Consider the following 22886-nt stretch of genomic DNA (forward strand, 5'->3'; position numbering starts at 1 on the left):
TCTATATATGATAAGGTGAATGATAAACCTCGGAGGACTGTGTGGACCAATCGCTGAAAGGTTGCGAAGGCCGAAGGGCATTAGAAAGAACTCAAACAACCTAAACAGCACGATGGCAGCAGTTCTGGGGATGTCTGCCGGTTCTAGAGCAGTCTGGTAGAACGCCTTGAAGAGATCCACTCTGTTGAAGACTTTGATACCCCGTAGAATGAAGCCAAATTCTTGAATATTCGGGATGGTGAAACGGTCGGGTACTGTGCTCTTGTTTAATGCCCGGTAGTCCCCGCAGAGGCGCCACTCCCCGGTTTTCTTCGTGGCCATGTGTTGTGCCGATGACCATGGGTTCGAAGATGGCCGGAGGAATCCGAGCTCATGCATGTGTTCGAATTTCGAACTCTTTCTTGGCTATTTGGAGGAGGCTGGGTGCTAGGCGTCGTGGTCTTGCGAAAACCGAGGCTCCTTTGGTCACAATGTTATGGGATACGATTTTACCACGCGCGTCTACAAGCAAGCGCGACCGTGACAGAATTGTTATCGTCCGTGGCTCCTACGCAAAGGGCTCGAGGTTCGATTCCTGGGAGCGGACGCGTCTTTTTGTTGTTTCTGTAAATATCACGTTCTGGTGAATTCAAGAACATTGTTGTTTATTCTAGGTCCGTATTTTGTACGCGTCGAGCCTTTTACGCAGATTATTCCAGAAGCCCAGGCGAGCCAAAGTCAGTTTTCGCCCCAGCGCTCGATCCTGCTGTTTCGCCGACATCGACGCCTGCGACGGTAGTTTTCCCTATTTTATTTTGGGCACAAGTTCGCCCCATTAAACGTTTAGTTTCTCGATTTAACTCGCCGCCTCATCCTTTGTCATTCGTGACAATATGTCCGACGTCTTGATCTGGAGCAGGTGGGTGAAACACAGCAGGGAATTCGTTGGCAATGTTTTGCTAAGGAACGTTCACCTCCATTCGTGGTAGAGCCAGACTTAGAGGAGATGATTTCTACACGATTACTTGAACACAGAATTGCGTTTCGGTGTCAGGAGGTTTATTTCTCCTCGTGTCCACGGTCAGTGCGAACCGCCGGAGAAAGTCTGCTCCTATACTTATCGCCTGTTTTACATCCGCGATAATAAAAATCCAGCGGAATGTCCAACGGAGTCCGAAGTCCAACGTCAGGGATTTTTCGCCGTACGCTTTGATCGGAGCGTAGGAGATACTACGCTCACCTCGGCCTCGGTATCTACCAGGAAGTGTATAGTACCTTCGCGTTGCGTTCGATGACATAGAAAAGGGTGGCCTGATGTTGGGCTTTCGAAGGTGGCGGCCTTCAGCGGGTGCCGTTGTCGTATCCAGAGCAGTTGCACGGTAAGCGGCATACTCTCGCTTGGGATCCGAACCTGGGGTGGTACTAGCACATTCTTTGGTGGGAAGGGGGGGGGGGGGGGGGGGGGACCCAGCTTTTGATTTACTACAGCGCCGGTCAGCGGTTGCTTGTGGATCGACGGTGAAGTATTGGGAAAGTTGTGTCCGTAGGTTATTAATGTCACGACTCAGATTGCTCACCCTGATCTCGAGGCGCTCGTTGCAACTGGGGAGTTGAGCAATCCGGGATCCAAAATCCGTTGGAGCAGTACGCAGCATTGGGGTTTCTTGACGCACTGCTTCGATGTCGGGGGGCAAGGGGGGGGGGGGGGGGGGGGGGGGGGGCTACGTCCTTAATTTGGTCTGCCATACGAGCGAGTGTACAAATTGAGCCGGTTGTAAATGTGCTCAAAATCACCCCCCTTTGGCGTGGCAGGCGTTCGAGAAAGAGTTGTTTTAGAATGGACGTGTCCATTGTTGGTGCCTTGTCTCTAAGAAGGTGTTCATGCGCCGCAATAATTCGGTTGGTTTGCGGGCTCCGAGCTCCTCCGCGGTCGACGGTTGTTGGAGACGGTAATGTGCGACAAATCAGTTCTGTGCACAGAGTCTCGCACGGCTGACCTGCGGGTGGGGATGGAAGTATGTCGCGAACCACGGATTCTGTTGACTGTGGAAGGGTCGCAAGGCACGTTATCCTGCTCTTCCAGAAAATTGATTAAGCAGTCAGAAACCACAGTTCGGAATCCGATGATCAAAAATGTTCAGAGTCGCCGCCTCCAGGGTCGGCGGGGCTTCGGAAAGGCTGCTGTCGTCGTCCAAGCTCATGATGTAGGCACAAAACTGGACTCACTCAAAGAACCAGTTTCCACGATGTCGTAGGTGGGCATGGTCAGGGGTAGCTCGGTACGGGTCACCAATATGTACATTGGTTTAGTTCTCGCCTACATCTTGTATTCTACATATTTACAATATTTACTCAATCGTTTGAGGGGCATACCCCCATACGATTGAGTCCGCACAGCTCGCTTTTGCCTCGCCTCACACACCCATCTTTTCTCATTCTGCCTGTATACACGTTTGCAAGTCCGGCTTCAGGGCGCTGCCATCTTGCTGGCTGGGGTGCGCTTGGACGCGTCCTAATCCGATTACGAAACCTTTTCCGATTACGAATCTTTTTTTTTTTTTTTTAAGTTTAGCGGTTACGAACTGACCGACCTAAAAATTTCGTGCTTACTCAGCTCCTGTAATTGGTTGTGTAGTATCCGTGCTATCGACGCACCAACTAAGAAGAAGACGACGAATCCCAGGACGATGCATGCAACATAATCGCGTGCAAGAAACATTCAGGAACATGCCGCGGTGCGATGCGGTAGCCATCTTATAATTGTGTACATTTTGAAGTGTCACATAACGCTACTCCGCCTCCGTACATAGCACACGGCACAGAGAATAAATAAAGGTAGGGCACTCCTATTGCAACACAAATGAAGGAGATAGGCACTGCACTGGGTCGCTTGGAGGAGTTCGACCAAACGAAGCCGGAGTCTTGGCCGCAGCACGTTGAGCGACTTGAGTTTTTTTCTACTAGCAAATGAGACCGTGGACAACGTTATGAAGCGAGCCATTTTCTGCAGCATGTGCGGACCTTCCACATACGCACTCCTAAGATCACTCTGCTCTCCAAAGGCACCAGGTAATGTACCCTTTGAGGAATTGTTAGCAACCCTAACAAGGCACTTCGCACCAAAGACACCAGTAATATATCACTGATTTACGTTCAGCAAGAACTGCCAGCGTAATGGCGAGTCTGTGGCTAACTACGTTGCGGAGTTGCGTCGCCCGGCCGAGCCATGCGAGTTCGCGTCATTCTTGGACGAGATACTCCGAGACTGACTGGTGCGGTCAGCGGAGAAGCTGCAAAACGCCAACTTCTCGCCGAACCAGACCTCACATTCGCAATGTTTCAGGACCTTGAGATCGCGGCGGAGTATGCCAAGAACCGTACACAAGAGATTCATGACCCCCGGGTCAAGAAACAACAAATAATCACTACGTAAAAAAAGAAAAAAGAAAACGTTTCGCGGAGTTTATCGACTTCAGACAGTAGAGACGCAAAATGTTAGCGCTGCAGTGGTATTCCCGACACAAGTAACTGTCGTTTTACAAACGCCGTTTGCCATTTCTGTGGCAGGAAAGGACGCATTGTACGCGTGTCGCCAGAAGATGGCGAAGTCCAAGCACCACGCTGCAGCAACGGGCGCCTGTAATCGGCTGGACGACCAGAGTAAATCAGACAGTAAGCCAGAGTACCGTCTTAACTTCATTGAACCAGAGGAGACTGCAGAAGTTCAACTGAACGGAATCGTTTTTTACAGAGAGGTAGACTTCGGAGCAGCTTGCACAGTCATCGATCCGAAGACAATGCGTCGCCTCGGAATAACAAAAAATGGACTAAAAGAAACAGGAATCACGCTCAGAACGTACTCCAACCGCAAGCTGACAGTTCTGGTAGTGTCAATGTTCTGGTAAATAAAGGAACGTAAGACACCACCGCAGGTAGTGAAGGGAAGCAGAGAAAGCACCCTCGGAAGGAACTGGTTTAGAGCAAAGGGACTTAAGATTGAGGAGATCCATTAACTTGCTGAGTCGCGGCCAGAATCTAGAACTAGCCAAGGAGTTTCCAGAGATCTTCAAGTCAGGACACGGTGAGAACTAGGGATCCCAAGTGCACATCGAGCTCAAAGCCATACTCATACCCAGAGTACCACAAGCCTCGAGCTATTCCTTTGGTACTTTAACCGAGAGCGGAAGACGTCATCACATAGCTGGAACAAGGAATTTTAGTTCTGGTGAGAATTTCTCAATGAGCTACGCCAGTCGTACCAGTAGTGAAGCCGAACGGCAAGATAAAACTGTGCGGTGATAATAAGAACACCATTAATCCAGTGTTGGAGTGGGACGCCAATACATTGCCAACGGCAAAACAATTGCTGATTCCGCTGGCAGGTTGCCAGCGGTTTACAAATTTGGACCTAGAGTTTAAGCATATCAACAACTCTTTGTTGACAAGAAAAAAGAAAACACCAAGCTACTAACTTCTAGTACCCACAAAGGGCTTTTCAGGGTGACTCGTTTACAGTTTGGGGTCACTACTGGAGTAGCCATTTTCAAACGTCACAAGTAGCAGTTAGCAAAATTACTAGGAGTTCAAGTATTCCTTGACGACATTCTGTTCGATTGATCCAACCTAAGATAGCACGACGCTCGAGTCCGGGCTGTTCTAGAGAGAATTCAGAAAAGTAAATTACGCCCGAACCAAAAAAAAAAAAAAAATCGCTTTTGGCGTGCAAGAAGTGACGTTCCTTGAATACAAAGTGAACCAAGGCGACGTACAGCCGACACTAGACAAGGTGAAAGTGATCCACGACGTAATACCTGCACCAAATCTCATAAAGGGGCTTCAGTCGTTTTTGGACTTCTAAACTTGTATAATCGTTTTCTCCGCGGAGCTTTAAGTGTTTTGGAACTTCTTCACCGACTATTACGAGACGGAGTCATTGTTGGTGAGTGACTACGAGACGACTACGACTACGAGACGGAGGACACCGACTACAGAAAATTGGAAAATTGGGCTAGTTGGTAGTTATTCATCCTGATTTGAAAACGCACAAAAGACGAGGACAGAGTCAGAAAACACGCACGACGGACAAGCGACTCGCAACTGATATGTTTATTGAAACCTCAGAAAACACAAAAAAGCATCCTGCCCGCAGATTTCTCAAACGCACTTCACCTCCTTGTTGTCAAAACTACACATCTTATAACAGTAAAATCACGATGTTTACGCGCTGACATGTATCGTTGTCGTTAGAAACGCCAACTCAGCCATCAGTCAGTGCAAGGGAAGGGAGGCTTATACATCCCTCTCCCCGAGAAACTATCTGAAAGTCCTTCAAGATCTCCCTCGCCATCTGTTCTTTATACGTGCCCAAAATATTTGCGTCACCAAACACTGGAGAGCAGCCGCACTACCGCCAGGTGGTTTACTGTAATCGGTGCGGCTGCGTATCTCAAAATCTGTTTGTGACCGGCTTGACCTGAAAAGTTTGGGCAGTTTAGTCGACCCGAGCAAGGGCATGGATCTCGACGCATTTTTTACAACCAAGACCCGCAAGGCTGGTTGGCCGTTCAAGGTCATTGTGACGGAAAGGGACTCCTGGCAAAGGGCGATGTCGGGCTTCCTTCAGGAGCAGCTGTCCACGTTGTCGATCTGTGACCCTCTTGCGATACGGAGCTCTGATGCCGTCACCAGCTCTCTTAAGGATGGCAACACGAAATCTTGAAGAGACTCCTCTGTGGACGTAGGAGATTTATTTTATTGGATTCCTCAAAAGGAATGGACTAGTCGCTGTCAACGACCGCATAGATGCGACGGGGGAGGTCAAGTTCGGAAACTCCAGCGGAATTACAGTGGAGGGATTTTTTGAACTACTCAGTTTTTCTTTGAAGTCCATGCTGGTTCGATGGGAGAAGGGAATATTTGTGCAAATGAATGGTACATCCATCGGTTGTTGTGTAACCCCAATCCTAAGCGACATTTTTTTTTTGGCAGCTCGATGTTTTTTTGGAGGGGGCACTGGGGGGTGAGGGTGTCAAAAAAAACTTTCAGCCTTTCAACTCTAGTGAAGAAGGAAAACCAGAGGAGCTGTACAATGGAAAGTAATGGTCGGCCACAGGTTGGCAAGCCAGAGTGGAAAGGCTGCCGCCATCTATGAGCGACGGTGGCAACCAGATGCGTGGCTTGCCGCCGTCGCTCCGTCCCTTCCTTTGCAGCTCATAAATGACGACGGCATTTCCCTTTCAGGTGAAGATAGCGCTCTTTATCTTAACAATTTCTTCACGTCAATCTTTTCTAACGAAGACATGTTAAACGTTCCCAACTCAAGGTCATTATGTCACCCTCGGATGAACCTTATCATAATTGGCCACGCAGGTGTATTGAAAACAATGCGGAAAGCAAGTTGTCTGCTACTTGCGCAGGAGTTGCGGTGACGTCAAAAAGACGCCGAGCTTTGATTGAGTTTGATTGAAAGGATAGTGTGTAGACCTTAAAGGGATGATGAACCGAACATTTCAGTGTCCTTTCCAAAAAACACTCGACCCCAGGGGCAACAGACCGTTCTCGAGCCCAGTCACTGAGTTTGAGGCTAGACTATCACCGGCGTCCCTCCTAACCCTAAACGAGTGGACTGTGATTTCAATAGGCGCAGACTGCGTAGGCGCAGTTTCAAACGCTGCTGGCGGCTAAATTCTCGTCTTTTCCCGCTATATTTTGTGTTTCATGGTACATGTATGTTCCCAAGGACATTAAGAAAGCATTGTGCCACATTTGAAAAAAAAAAAAAAAAAAGCTGTAAATTGTTTTTGTTGGGTACGCGCGCGACAGAACGAATGCGACTGGAATGTATAGTTCTAGTTATTTTTTTTTTTTTCTTACGATAAGTTTTGACGGGCGCCGGGGTATTCGCCGCATGTTAAACGACAAAGCGCTTTGCTGTCAAAAATAAATTGCAACAGAAGAAGGCCGAAAGTCGTGCATTTTTCACGCTCACAAATAACGTGTTTACCGATGGACAGGACACGGACATACGATTGAGGAAGTGTTAACATTCGAACAATATATCGTACGTACCACACGATGCAGCGTTATCCGAAAAGAATTTACTTGAGAAAGATCTCAAATAACACAGTCACAGTCGAATACAGTCACATCTTGACAATCAGGCGGAATCCGAGATGACTTCGTTTTGGGGCACGTTTTGGGGAGAGCTTCCTTTTTTCACAACAGCACCAAGGCAAAGAGACGAACGCGACTGACCCGTTTCTCACCCCAACCCGGACAACTATTTTTGGAGAAGACTGAGGATTCTACGCGGATTATCTCTGGGAGGGGGGAGAACAATGTTCGCAAAATCGCGTCGAGGGTCGTTCGACGTCCTTCACCTCCTTCGTTTCCCGTGAATGTAAAGCAGAAAAGCTTGAATGGCAGGCACTTACCAGCCTTATTTCTCACAATGGAAAATAACACAAAAAGGGTACGCAGCACGCGTAAAAAAAAATAAGTGGAAACTTTCAAAAGGGGCGAGAAAACGTCGAATGCAAAACCGCAAAAACGTAGGTAGAGGTCCGCGCTGAGCGAGTCTTCACAGTCCCAGAGAGTGGCAGAAAAGTTCTAGTTGATAGAGGGCGCGAGAATCGCACCAGCCGCATCAGCATCAGCAACATGGCGGCGGCCTAAGAGCGTTTTTTGGAAATGTGTATAATAAGCGGCGCACTATCTTTTCATGAGTCAGCATCCGCCTGTGTGCGCGAGCACTGGCAACGAAATTGACGTCATCATATCCCTCATTCGAGCATATTAAGCTTGAATGGGGGATATGATGACGGTCAATTTCGTTGCGTGTGCTCGCTCACATCAGGGGCTGCTGACTCATCAAAAAGAACGTGCGCCGCATATTATCGACACTGAAATGTTCGGTTCACCATCCATTTAACAGGCCCCGCTGTAAAAAGTATTTGGATATGTAGACGCTTACCTAATTTTCGTTGAGGCCAATGGTAGGGCGGATGTTGTGAACAAAGTATCGTCAGTCTTCGAAAATCTTGGAAACGGACTGAAGTTCACCTTTGAGACACCGTCGGACAGTTGCCTCAAGTTTTTGGATTTGTCATTCCGTCTGTCGAGCAACCATGTTTGTTGGGCTTTTAGTCCCCGCTCGAGAAAAGCGCTTCTCTTGTACGAGTCGGCGCACTCGAAAATAGTCAAGAGAGGCATCGCGACGTCCTGCCTTGGCTCGGTCCTCAAAAAATTATTCATCCACGTGGTGGGGAAAAGTTTCAATCATCAAGTGAAGAAACTGACGGAAGCAGGTTTTCCTTTACGAGTAATCGTGGAAGTGTCAGCGGGGCTGATTAAGGGTTTGAAAGGTCCTGTCAGCCGGGCACGACGGAAAGATCGAGTAGGCCGGTGGTGCTCCCGTACCTACATGGTGTTCCGCACAATGTTAAGAATGTTGCGAGGCGGTACGATGCACACGAGGTGTTTAAAGCTCCCAACAAAATACTTCAATTATGTAACAGGGTCCGAGAGTCGGAGAGGGGAAGAAGAGACGAATTTTCCTCTGGGAAAAGGCATGTGAACCGTTTCGTTCGATGTCGGGTGGGCGTGGTGTATTGCATTCCTCTATCCTGTGGCAAGGTGCACGTCGGCCAAATTGGACGCTGCGTTAATGAATGGCACCGTGCGTCTCTTCGAGCGACTCCGTCGGAAAACCAAGCGGTCCACTGTGATAGGTGCGGCTGCTCTCCAGGGTTCGGTGACACAAATATTTTGGGCGTGTATAAAGAACAGATGGCGAGGGAGATCTCAAAGGCCTTTCAGATAGTTTCTCGGAGAGTGGGATGCATAAGCCACCCTTCCCTTGCACTGACTGAGGCTGAGCTGGCGTTTCTAACGACTATGGCGTGTGTCAGCACGTAAACATCGTGATTTTATTGATTTTATAAGATGTGTAGTTTTGACAACAAGGAGGTGAAGTACGCAGAGCAGTGTGAGGGGCGAGATGCTTTTTCGCGTTTTTTGTGGTTTCAATAAACATAGCAGCTGCGAATGAGAGCTTGTCCGTCGTACGTGTTTTCTTACTCTGTCCTCGTATTTTGTGCGTTTTCAAATCAGGATGACACCGACAACGAGACGGAGTCATTGTTAAACGTTGTTTGGTGCAAAGAACGTTGATTTCGTAAGTGATTCGTTGTTTACGAGATATTTTTGCTGCACACGGTGTGCCAGACGTCTTATGCTCAAACAGAGCCGCGTTTTCTTCAGCAAAGTTTCGTGCCTTCACAAAAAAAAAAAAAACGGAATTTGTTTTTTATTAGTTTAGCCATACCATCCAGCGCCCAATGGACAAGCAGGAAGGACGGTTCAAGAGACCAAGACGTCCTTATTTCGTCTGAAGGATGGTGACCCAACTAAAATTTCCAAACTTTTTCTGAAACAACGTGTTCTACCGTTCATGGCAGCAAACAAAAGTCCTGCTAAAATACTAAGGGGTTGTCAGTTGCGCACAGTCTACGGGCTAATTGTTGCATCCGGCGGCGGGAAACAGTGCAGTCGAAGGTCAGGAGAAGATATTCTTCGATCAGAAGAAGAAAACTGCCAGTTTCCAACAGGATCTCCTTGTCTGGGTGAAGAATTTATTATCTCTTAAACCCAAGTGGTTTCCAGGAACTGTGGCAAAGCAGTGTGGGCCTTTATCTTACAAAGTTCTTTTACGGTCGCCAATTCCGACGACATGTTGACCGTCTACGCACCACGTTGGAAACATACCACAGCTCCACTGGACTCCAGAGACAGAAGTGGTCTTGAAGAGGACGTGGAACTTCAGCTAGGAGAGCTCTTCAAACCAAATTCAGAGGAAAGTTCTCAAGCAGAGCAGCAGCAAAGTGAGTCTCCAAAAGCATCAATTGAAGAGGCTGCAGAAACGCCTATTGCAGAAGCCAGCCTCGGAAGTGACGTGTCGACAGGACGTACTACCAGATCACGTCGATTACCGCACTACCTAGAAGATTGTTTGGTAGAATAAAAACTCCCTTGAATTACTGTGACAATTCCAAGGGGGGAGATTGTAGTGTCACTGCTATCAACGCACCAACTATGGAGAAGACGACAAACCCCAGGACGATCCATGCAACATAATCGCGTGCAAGGAACATGGCTTTAGAAGTAGTTGCCAAGGCATTAGTAAGCACACGGCCTGGTCACTCTGAAAGTCCGCGGCATGCCCACGCTCGAAGAGACTGTCAGTACAGCATCAACCACTTCTGTGGAGCTCAACCCGTTTAAAGATATTGCATCTTGAAATTTAGTAGCAGGGCAGATCTTCCTGCGAGTGTAGTTGTAACTGAGTTTTTTACGAAAATTCGCAACTTTCACGGCCTATACGGGGCGCACAAGTTCCTATCAAGATGGCTGTCAACTGGATGATTGCCGTAGAACACCAGTACGAGGTTGAATTTGCGACGTGTAACTATAATTGTGTGAAATGCTCAGAAGGTGTAAGTGAGCACTTTCATTATGAAGCCCAACATCCAGATGCTAGGGAGCGCGATTCTCACACCAACGTGTCACCATCGCTGAAAGTTGCGAGTGACAAGACGCTTGAACGGTTTCGAGATCAGAGGAACCTGCAGACTCAAGGGAGCTTTCCACCTATCGTTAGGTTTCTCGACTCTCTGGCAGACATGACTTCAAATCAGATCAAATCAGTTTTATTGTTACCTTGTAGAACTACAGATGAAGGAGCTGTGGGAAAAAGCTGCAGCAGCGGAGCTTGACGAGTCTACAGACTCTTAATATTGTCTGGTAAGCGGCACCCTTCTGCATGATGTGGCTTTCGATCTACTCTGAAACATCATGGCCAGTGGTACTCCTACGGTAGACTCTTCTTCGTGCTCTTAGTGCCGAAAAAGGAGGTTCTTATGTGCCACATGCAGCAGGGCTGACCAATACTTGGAAGAAGCGATTAGCTGTTCATAAACCCGTCACCTTTTATCTTTGTACTGCCGATGCAGCAGATCGCCTTTCTCGAAAACTGTCACATGCTTCTCTGCTGTCACCTTCTTTTTGTCTCCGAGTACCCATTCAGGCTCGGATCGTTTTTCTGTCCAGCTTCCAGTTTGGTGACATCAACTCTCAGTAAACTTCAGAACTTTTCGTTATTCACTGGCGTCACTCGCGCGACCTCCATTTTCCAGTGAGTTGTCCTCAAAGCAGTCATCCCCTTCCAACTTATTCGTGCCTCCTACCCTATGACTCCGCGGTCCACCCTCGTTTTATTTAACTGTTGCTGTTGTTGTTGTTTTTAAAGCGGTTTTAGTGTGGTAGATTCATAGGGAAGGTTAACCTCAGGAGCCGTCTAAGCTCGAAATGTGTTGGTCGGTCAGTCCGTAACCGCTAAACACACTTAAAAAAAAAAAAAATAAATAAATAAAACAGCAACTAGCGCCAGAATTTTTTTTCCTACAGCGCTTTTAATGGAGTTACAATAGGGAAAGTCACGCTACTAAAAAAAAAAAAAAAAATTTGGAACACCACCATAGGTCATCAAGACACATAAGTGCGCAAAGAATGATAGATAAACATACATAGGAAAGAAACAACCTTAGTCTGCATGGAAAGGAACACAAATGCGTTGATAATATAATCGCACTCCAGTATAGTGTTCAGAGACAATGTGAGAGTTGCGAGAAAAACGAATCTGGGCTTTGCAAGGCAACCATTTCGCATGGCAAGCTGTTGCACTCTTTCATCGCTCGTGGGAAGAAAGGTTACGAAACCAATCAGACTTTGACGCGTATTCGGTGATGATCTACTCTCCGCGATACATAAAATGGCTCAAACAGGTAATGTGATTTTTTATTTTAGATAAACCATAAAAAACACTGTAAAAAAAATTTAGACGCAAATACTTGCGCCTAACAGCGAGCGATTTTCATTGCAAACCCTTTTTGTATTGCGTTAGTCAGTACACGGCCGCCCTATGTACAGGGTGTTCCAATATAAAATGTACAGGGTTTTTTCATCGCGAAAAATAAGCCATGACTGGCCGAAAGCTCATTCTTCTGCGAAATGTAGCTCTAGGGGTTCGAACCAGATGCCAAAGTTTGGGCACGAACCAATATTTTATTCAAAAGTGATAAGGGATTTTCTGAAAATTTCCATGGGAAAATGGGGCCCATTTTTGCCCGTTTTCTGGCGCCATTGGGCACCATGCATTCGAGAGCTTCGTCGGCCACCATTTTCCTATCGACATTTTCAAAAATAATTCCTAGCTTTTAAATAAAATATCGGTTAGCGCTAAAACTTTGGCACCTGGTTGTGACCTTCGGGCGGAGAATGAGTTGTCGCCGATGCGTACTTAATTTCTGCTGTGAAAAAAAAAAAAAAAAAAAAAAAACTGTAACTTGTTTTTGGGAACACCCTGTGGATATTTCAAGCTTTTTTTTTTTTCATTTCTAATTACTCGGGTAAGTTTGTTCAATGAAATAATTATACCCTTAACGCACTTTCTTCAGCCACACCTGTGAAAAAGCTTAGCTCGATACGTTCAAAACCCGATTCATGCCATCCCTTCAAAAAAGCCGGAAATTGTTGGCCAACTGACAGTTCCCGCCTTAATCGAAAATTCGAAGAAAAAAAAAAAGGAAGAAAAGAAATAATCTGCCAAACTTGCCGTTTGCCCTGTCTTTCATTTCAGGAATGCTCCCAAAACATTTTTTTTTGTCAAAACTAGAATTTTTATATTATAACCATGTTTGAATTGAGATGAAAACACCCATAAAATAAATCTGATCTAAAAATATTTATTATTTACATAAACAAATTTTATTAGCAAGACAAAATTTTACTTGCATAAAGGAAAATATAATTTAATTATGAATGAAATTAATTGTTTTAAATGAAATAAATCTTATTTAAAGGACCACTCCAGTCAATATATTTTTTTTATTATTATTTGGGATTACGTCTGTTTTAAGCTAAAGCAGTGCCCCTGAAATAAACAGTATAATTTTTTTCTTTCAATATTGTGTGTAGTTTATAAATATCTTGACTCAAGGTTTGGTTTCGGGCGTCCAAGGCGAAACCGAAACTTTCTGCTAGAGGGATGGCAACCCTGATAGTCATTTTAGACTTAGGCTAGGTGGCGCAAGCTACCGCCCGTTACAAAGGGAATAGCCATTAACATCCATCCATCCATCGTGATTAATGCGAGGGTGCAAGCGAGCTACACATTATGACAATAATGATCCCTGGAGAGCGGGAACAAAGGACCAACGCAAACCTCCAAACACAGGTAGGTGTCTGGTGCGCGGCCGAAGAAATCCGCCCGGTCCTGGTATCGAACCAGGGACCTCTCCATTACAAGTGGAGCGCTCTACCAACTGAGCTAACCAGGGGTTAGACGTCAGTAGAGCCAACGGGTTTTATCAGCTGCCGTTCACCCTTCTTGGAGTTGGACTGATGGCAGCTGATAAAACCCGTTTGCTCTACTGACGTCTAACTCCTGGTGAACTCAGTTGGTAGAGCGCTCCACTGGAAATGGAGACGTCCCTTGTTCGATACCAGGACCAGGCGGATTTTTTTCGGTCGCGCACCAGTCACTGTGTTTGTCCTCTGTTCCCCTTCTCCGGGGACTATTATTGTCACTGTTCATCCGCCGTACGGCCTCGACGTGACGTGACAAGGGTGCTGCGCCAGTGTTGCTTGACTAAACGCTAACCCGCTCACCGTCCGTCCGCTAAAAGTAGCTGGTCGCACATTTAAAATCGGTTTTAGAGGAGTACGCGGCTTCCCTTTGACGTAATATTTGGGCTGTGATCAAATTTCGTGCCACTAAAGCGATACGAGTCGTTTAATTTGGTTGCGTTTTCGACCGGAGTTGCTCTTTAACTGAAACAGATCTGATATTAATAAACGAAACAATGAAATATATCGTATTTAAAAAGGATATATACCCGATTGATTCGATGACTCAAAATCAACACTTTGTTTTCACTGCGGATACAGCAAAAGCGTTCAAAGTCATTCCTAGCCAGCCAAGTCGGTTCGCTAGAATGCTTCCCCCGTTATCAGGAGTCGCGACACCCCCGCGCTACCCTGTTTGCACACTGCAACGTTGCTACGAGACGGAGGAGTGCAGAGAAATCCTTTCTTCCTGTAAACACGCGCCGTGAATTGCGCGCACGTGTACAGAAGGACGCTAAGAAACACGTCCATTTCGCGCAAAAAAAAAAGCAACGTAAAAGCACGACAGCCAAGTGGGGCAGTCGTGACCCGTGCGAAAAGTAGGAAAATTAAGTCCCAAAAATCTACCGTTAGGAACTTTTGCCCAAAACTTCTAAGGTTCTCTCGCATCGTACCAAAAGGCAAATACTCGTATTTCTTTTTTTTTTTTTTTTTTTTTTCTGTTGCTGTCGCAAGTTGGTTTGATAGGAGGATCAGTTGTTGACGTCGACGAAAGCGCACGGCCGGACACTTACGACGCTCATCGTCACGTGAGTCAAAAGTAGGAAATCAGGGTTATGCTCGAGGGCGATTATTCATTAATTGAGTAACATGAAATATCCCCGAGTGCGGACGAACTTGGAAACAAGAGCCGGCAAAAGCAGAAAAAAAAAATAAAAGAAATAAACCATTCCAGTGAAGCTCGTATCGGAGCGAGAGCATCGAGATAACGATCGAGCAAAAAAAAAAACCACGTTGAGCAAACCGCAAAAACGCGCGCTGCCTCGCCGCAGGGAACACGCGAGCGACTCGCGCGACAGGCGATCATGAAGCGGGAAAGAACACAAAGTGACGTCACCAGGACGCGTCGTCGACGTCATCGGACGCATCCCATGACGCGCTCACAGGTGGCCCCTCTCCAAGGCCGAATGCGCGCGCTCGGAGCGGGTTGAATGCACGGCGCCCGCTCGCCCGTCCTCCAGGAAAATTAAAAAAAGGAACCCGGCGCGAACCCGCCGCCGGCCGTGGCGTTACCCGTGGCGCGACGTTTTGAACCCGGCTCGCGTGGCCGCGATCCACGCAGCACCCGATTAGATACGTAGCTCGGAAGAACACGACCGCCGCACGCGAGGGATCGAAACCGACGGCCCGACAAGCAGCAGCAGACGACGCCATTGCAGCCGGTTTGTCACGTGACGGCCTCCCACGTGACCTCTCTGGCGAGCGCGAGCGCCCGTCGCCATTGGCTGAGCCCACGTGGTCTCATATCACCCGACGAGCCCCGAGTGGGGAGGGAAGGGAGGGCAGGTGTTCCTCTCGCTGCACTCCGCAGGCTCGGGCCACTACCCTCCGCTGCTCTCATCTCCGCGTCGCCTCCTCTCCGCTGCAGACGTCTGTGAAAAGCCGTCGTCTGCGCGCAGCACTTCTCATTCATTCCACACTTGTTCCGTCGAACGGGATTGGGGTCCACAGCCGCCGTCGCAAGAATCCCCAGGAATATCGAAAAGAAAAACCCGCACGGCGGCGACGAGACAGCCTCCAACTTGAGCCATATATGCGGACCTAGCACGAGGAAACTACCACGGAACACCGGAAGACACCCAAGTACAGGTGAGCGTGCAGAGCGAGCAGTCGCTCGGCGGCACCGCCGACATTACGCGGCTCGTGCGAGATCCGCGAACAAAATAGGTTCAGAAAAGACGCCGTGACAATCTACATACGGGATAAAAACGAACGAGAACGAGGCCAACCCGGAGTAGTGCGAAGACAAATGGACGCTGGTCGTCCCCGGCGCGCAAAGAACGCCGGTCGAAGTTGACGTGGGCCGGTTGGGTCGCTTCGTATTATTTCGTTTGAAAGGGATGCGAGGCTGGGCGGTCGTCGACGTAGCGCTGACCGGAGGAGAGGCCCGGCGAATTTCGGGCGGCCGGCGAGTTCGGGGCCACCGTCGCGGAAGTTTCTGGTTCACGGTCGCTGCTGCCTCTCCTCCGAGCCGCGGGGGCACTGGATCACGCCAGGCCTTCACTTCCGTCAGCCCACCAGCGTCTCTGCTCGCTGCCGCTGGTTTTAGTTTTCTTTTTTTCTTTTCTGCGCTCGGCTTCCTAACCCTTTCTTGGGGGAGCAGACGCTCGATCGTCAGAGCGAGGTCGCTGCGTCTGCTAATTTCGATCGCGTTTGCTGAAATTCACGTCGTCTGCTCGCAGTGCCTACCACGGCGATTAGCTTCTTCTCTCCCGCATCGACGGTGTCCTCAAACGTGTACCTATGTTATGGTAGGAAGAGTATCGTCTTGCCCAAAGTAACAGTGCGATAACCCCCCCCCCCCCCCCTCCCACCAAAAAAAAAAAAGTTTTTTGCCAAGAAAACAACGCATAGACACACACAAGGAGGTTTTCTGCCGTTGGTTTTGGGTATTGTCTAGTTTAAACAATGGCAAAAGCATAAATGAAGCCATAAGCGCCTCGAGCTTTCGTCCTTAATTAGTACTAATTGTGCCAATTAGCTTCACAGTGTGCATGCGCGCCATTATGACGTCACTGGAATCGTTTGATAAAGAGAAAATCTAGCGACTACGAGCCTCTGGGCATTCTAGCCTGTAAGTGCAATCTCCAGCAGCAGACGCGGAGTTGTAGTGGTTCCAGCAGCCTCATCACCGCCACTCAGTGGCCCTCCGCAATACGAAAATAGTCCGCTGGGGATCGGGACACATTGCTCACCCACATGGAGGGCAAAATAGACTCTTGACAAAACTCGCCTCTAGGCGAACGGGCCCAGCAGTCGAATGCCCCCCCCCCCCCCCCCCCCTTTTCGTTGTCATGTCTACTCCCTATTAACTTTTACCCAACCACATAAAAAAAAAAACTTATTAAATTGCGACAAGCTCGGGTGTGCCCATTGGTCGCAAGACGTCATGCAGCGACACGCATCGGATGTTCTTGCGCTAATACAATGTTTGCACGGGAGTACGTCATTCTGTCAAGTCTGCCGGCTCCTGCAGCTAAGTTTCCCTGTTGCAAACTTTTCACAGACGAGAAAAAAAAAAAGTTCGAAGCATGAGGCGGAAGTTGATATTGATCGAAGACCGTCTTAATACGCAGCTGGTGTAAAAATGTTTATGCAACTAAAAGAAGGCTGCGAAAGTTTCGGGAAAAAGTAATACAAAAAAAAAAAAATCATATGCGTTATAGTTGCTTCGACTGGATAGCCTTCGGGAAATACAATTTCGAATTCGCTCATGTGACGCTTCTTCGCTCCTCGGAAAGTTTGGCCGCGATGTTTCTGAGCTCATGTGTCTGCGTTCCCCTAGCTCCTGGGGTGTATAATTTCGCGCCATTTCGCGGAACTGCCTTCGAGATATGTACGTACCCTTTAGCTTAATAAGCGCAGTAGTCCGTCCGGCAGCCGTTATTATAAACCCTCGGGATGCACATCTCTGCAACCGAGGTTTCAAGGTCGTTCGTTCCATGCCCACCAAATTTCTTCCTGTGGTTTCCGCTAGGTGCCAGTACGTGCTCGCCTTGGCGTTATTGGCTTAGACACTATTTAATGTCAAGTAAAAAAAAAAAAAAAACGAAAGCAATAACCAAAAAAAAAAAAAAAATCCTGGCTAAAGGGCGCAAGTCACTGCCCGATTCAAAGGGGAGTAGCCGGCGAAATGGCTGCGAAATAGTTTTAATGCGCAAGTGGCAATCGACGCGCAGTAGTGTGGAATATCGGCCTCTTAGCTTGCCTTCTTTATCCTTTTTGTTCGTCCCTTTTTTTGGAGAAGTCAGACGTCAGACTTGTCAAGAAAAATCATAGTCACGCACGAGGAGAGGGGCACAAAAACAACAATGGTTACGCACTGTGTTGGCTGGCTCTGCGGAAAAATGATAACAATGACTGCGGCTTTTTCCTTCAAGGAAAGCGCTAGCTCGATGTCAAAGAAAGAAAATATAGAAATAAATAAAAAAAGACTGCCCCCTCTGACGCCGTTCTACGCGCTTGGCCATGGAATTCTATCCACGGAGTTTTCTGGAAACTTTGTGCTCGACACAATGAAGGCAACAGGCGCGCTGTGTCCTTTGACGTGTGCGGTTCTCCGTCAAGAAACTGCGCAAGGGCTTTTCCGTCGTGCGTGATGCAGCAAGCACGAGACGGAACCTGCGCTGCAGGCCGAGGCGTGGCGCAGTGGTTTGCATGGTCACCGGCGACAAGAGCCGCGAACCGTGTAAATCAAATAAGGTGCCACGAGTTGCGTACTTCATACCGCTTGGACTGGATTCCCCGACACCTTTCCAAAAAATGCTCCTAGGCCGCCGCCATGTTGCTGATGCTGATGCGGCTGGTGCGACTCTCGCGCCCTCTATCAGCTAGAAATTTTCTGCCACTCTCTGGGACTGTGAAGACTCGCTCAGCGGGGTTCTCTACCTACGTTTTTGCATTCGACGTTTTGTCGCCCTTCTTGAAAGTTTCCACTTCATTTTTTTTATGCGTGCTGCGTACCCTTTTTGTGTTATCTTCCATTGCGAGAAATAAGGCTGGAAAGTGCCTGCCATTCAAGCTTTTCTGCTCGACATTCACGGGAAACGAAGGAGGTGAAGGACGTCGAACGACCCTCGACGCGATTTTGCGAACATTGTTCTCCCCCCTCCCAGAGATAATCCACGTAGAATCCTTAGTCATCTCCAAAAATAGTACGGGGTGAGAAACGAGTCAGTCGCGTTTGTTTCTTTGCCTTGGTGCGGTTGTGAAAAAGGAATCCCTCCCCAAAACGTGCCCCAAAACGAAATCATCTCGGATTCCGTCCGATCGTCAAGATGTGACTGTCGTCGACTGTGACTGTGTTATTTGAGATCGTTCTCAAATAAATTCTTTTCGGATAACGCTGCATCGTGTAGTACGTACGATATATTGTTCGAATGTTAACATGTCTGTTCCAGACATGGGGGTGGGATGGTGGATGGGATCGGTGGCCGAGCGTGTGAGAGCGATCGGACCGCGTGGATCCAAAGCTCGGGCTGCAGAACCCAGGGGCTTTGATACCCACCCCTGCCATCTGGATGAACATAGTACCGGCGTGCGGTCGTGTATCACTAGTGCGTGGTGTGGCAATTGTAGACCCCAGGCTAGAATTTATATTGCTCTGGCTAAATTTATCGTATATACTGATGAGAGACCAGATTGCTTGATTGGTCCCCGTCACTTCGTAGCGTTGGCTACGTCTCAACTTAAATGGATACTTCAACGAAATCTGAAATATACCTGTCGCGTTCAAAAATAAGTTGAATATGATCCACAATATCCGTAAATGAGAATAGCACCTTTGTAATTTGAGCCTGGCGGCTATAGTTTTCGTTGTAAACGGCCCACTCGGGCAAGCGCTCGGAGAACAGCCAGCGGAGAGCACGTGACATCCATCGCAATCGTGACGTAGTTCGTCTCGGGACGAGCAAAGCTGCGGAGAGGCTGACGTTGACAGGATGTCGTAGTCGTCCCGGCCACCGAAGCGGCTGCTTTTCTACGAATTTTGAGTGACGGGTTAATCTTCCATAATCTTGTACAGGGACGATAGTGACTTCTGCGACACACAAAAGGGATTCTCGGGAAGAGGGGAGTTCCGCCTTCCCCCCTTCTCTCGTGGTGGCCGGAGGCGAGACAAAGGTCGTCCCTACCTGCCAAGGTTCCTAGACGCTCATTACAAACGAGGCGTTAGCGCCAACCACCAGGTGCTCTTTGCTAATTGAATAATTCGTTTTAAAATTCCTTTACGTGTCTTTGTTAACAGGATATTCTTGTGTCCTATGGGATACTGCTTCTTTGGAAAAATAAGCGCCGAAAAATAGAATGCCGAATTTCGGCATTTTATGCGCTCGTCCTCTCGAGGTCAGCCTCGCCGTAGCTTTGCTCGTCCCGAGACGAACTACGTCGCGATTGCGCTGGATGTCACGTGGTCTCCGCTGGCTGTTCTCCGAGCGCTTGCCAGAGTGGGCCGTTTATGGCGACAAATACAGCCATCAGACTCAAAACACAAAAATGCGATTGTCATTTACGGATATTGTGGATCATATTCAACCTATTTTTGAACACGGCGGATATATTTCAAATTTCGTTGAAGTATGCCTTTAACATGTGTACCTTGCGATTTTTTTGAGCTACCCCAACTAACTACATTTTCGGGGTCACCGGCCTTTACCCTTTCCTGTATGTTACGTAGTATCGCAAAATGATTCAGAATAGGTATTGTGAAATCGGCGAGTTGAAGTGATGTGAAAACAAGCATTCAGATATACCCGCGGTTTTCGGTGTTGTGACGTCAGTAGGAGGCAGGCTTGCGGGTCAAGCGAACTCTCTGAAAATTGACTATGCGCTGAGCGGGTGCTGAAGCGAGCTTGGAAACTATTCCTTCGACAGCACGAAACTGCTTGTAATTAGTTGCGAACAAAGTTTACAATCGAAAGAGGGAACCTCTACCTCCCGCTGAAGTCACTTTTTCGCTGTTTTTACTACAGACTTTCACTTTGAAAAACACGGTGAGGATCAAAATTGTAAATTCAGTCACTTCGCGAGAGAAATTATTTTGGCCCAGTATTTGGGTTACTATTTCAGCGACGTTTTTTGGTGTGTTTGACAAATTTTCAGGCAAATCGGGGGCTATAAAGGAAACGCCGGAGTACCCCTTTCATCTGAAACAAAGTATACGTAGTGTAATAAATTCCTGTAAAGTAAATGAAAAAAAACAAAAACAGATTCTAATTGAGTATTGTTGCACCGCTTCTTTTGTTTACTGTGGCCGTCAGTTTAAAATATTGCCAGGTGCGCGTAGCGAAGCCTGCAGTCTTCCGGCCAACGATGTAGTTGGATGAATAAGTACGGCTGAACCCTCCGTACGGGTGGGCGGTAACTCGCGCCAGTGTGCGTTCTCAGTTTCCCTTGGGATGTACCGCAATGCACGCAACGAGCCTAATGAAAAATGTCTGGTGGAGGTTTATTCGTACAGTCTAATATACTATAAATATGTGGTGTCCCTAGAAATACTTAATGTAGTTTTCATCGAAAAAAAAAAAAGAATTTAAAAAGGTCTACGGATTAACCAAACGAGTATTCTCCGCCCATATGTAACCCTAGCAACCCGAACCAGACACCGACGTTTCAAAGGTAACCGTTCTAACAATGAAAATCTCGGACTCTAAATTAAAACTTTTGAAGGAGATAACGATTAATTCTCAAGCTTTGGCATCTGGTTTCGGCGGAGAAGTAGCGTTCTGCAATGCATAGTTTATTCTTGCGGTCGCCGCCGTTTTTATAGTCATAAGTCTGCCCTGTCAGACCTAAGATCGCGAGATGAACGCTCTGCGAAGAGGCGGCAAGTCCTGCTCCTTTTGCTCGTGTCGTCTGCTAGCGCGCGGTTCACCGTGTTCTTCCCTAACTCGCCCCACCGTGGCTGTGTTCGAAATCTTCCCAGTTACTCCGGCGGGTCGTGTCACGTGACAATCCAGATAGAACAACGTTGGACGCTGGTAGGATTTCGAACGCCGAGCTACCAAACCGTTACTCGAAAGTGAGGTAGAGTCAAATCCGCCATGTTCTTCCTAACCGGAAACGGAACGCGGTCACGGACCAATGGGAGAGCGAGTCGGCGCCTCGATCGCTGTCGCTACTCCACAAAGCGTTGATCGAGGGACTTTAGGCAGACCTACGCCTAGGGGTGTCGCAATCTTTTGTCGAACCGGATTTTAGGTCGAATGTTCGGGGTTCGACTTCGACCTTTTCACCAGATTCGATCGGTTCGACTTTGTCGACAGTGTCGCCAGACCTTGATGCAAGCATGTCTAAGTTTAAGTAATTTTTTTTTTTTTTTTTTTTTTTTATGCAAAGGGTTATTTCTATTTTGTGAACAACTGCAATTAAAAGAAACTAATTCTAATCACTGAAGAAGTTAATAAGTTATTTTTGTGTACTGTATTTACTGAAATAACCAATCAGCGCGGCTCTTAATCAATCTCTTAGCCATTACCATTCAATCCAAAGTCAACAGGCCAGCCTGTCGCGCATGCGCACACGAGTCGAACCTCAATACAAGGTTCGTCGAACTTTCCACTAAAAGTTCGAAAAAGTCGAATTTGGTCGAACTCGAACCTCGGCCGGTTCGCGACACTTCTACCTACGCCTCGTGTCTCTTTGGGATGGGAGGCTTGCGCGTGAAGTGATATTTATTTACGCCCAGTCTAAATTGCGCACGCTACGCTTGGCTGTGATTGGCCGTTGGCGTCGGTGCGGAAATTGCGAGTCCCATCTGGGAGAACCTGGAAATGTCTGCACGCTTTTTATACGGATATTCACCCGAAGTGTCCAATGACCTAGTTGCCACAAACGCGCTATTATATTCGATGTGTCCAATGACGTAGTTGCAAAAAAAACGCACTATTATATTCGAATAATAAGCGTGCAGACAGTTAGAGGTTCAAAGACTGCCGAAGGGCCTATCAGGCTCGAAACGTTTCTCTGCGTACGCAACCTGCTTATCGACGACCATAACCTTGCTTTTTGACGACCATCCCCTACTTAAAGGAGCTGTGCAACGATATTTAGTTGGAATGTTTTTTCACTATGCACGAGCTTACTGGCACTAGTGGGAGTCAAGGATACTCACACGCAACGCCATTGGCCAAAAAACTCCTTTATTGCGGTGTAATTTCAAGGACAAAAGCGATCATTTTCATTCAATCTCTCCTTTGTAAAATTTCATGACGTAACGTGGGGATCGCGGTACACCCATATGACGATATTTGAATGCTGTTCATAGATTGGACCCGAGCATTGCGTGGGCACTCAATTTGGGCTCGTGATAATTGCTAGCTCGAGAAGCATTCGGGTAGTGGCCCGTGTCCAATCGCTGCAACGACGACAGTAGCCGAGCCATAACAATATCTGGAACTCAGCGCGTGCCCTGTGCTTTGCCAACCCCAGCGCGTGGCTATGATCTA

At 47.7% G+C, this 22886-nt stretch overlaps 1 protein-coding gene across 1 annotated transcript in view; it reads left to right on the forward strand.

The window, feature by feature from the left end:
* Nucleotides 1–15235: 15235 nt before the first annotated feature.
* LOC8033311 (fatty acid synthase) overlaps nucleotides 15236–22886 on the forward strand; it is an 80430-nt gene continuing 72779 nt past the window's right edge. The window contains exon 1 of the mRNA XM_040221177.3: nucleotides 15236–15531. The gene's annotated coding sequence lies outside the window, so the exon portion shown is untranslated. The remainder of the gene's footprint in view (nucleotides 15532–22886) is intronic.

Source organism: Ixodes scapularis, unplaced genomic scaffold, assembly GCF_016920785.2.
Source record: "Ixodes scapularis isolate PalLabHiFi unplaced genomic scaffold, ASM1692078v2 PGA_scaffold6__148_contigs__length_123643588, whole genome shotgun sequence".
Lineage (NCBI taxonomy): Eukaryota > Metazoa > Arthropoda > Arachnida > Ixodida > Ixodidae > Ixodes > Ixodes scapularis.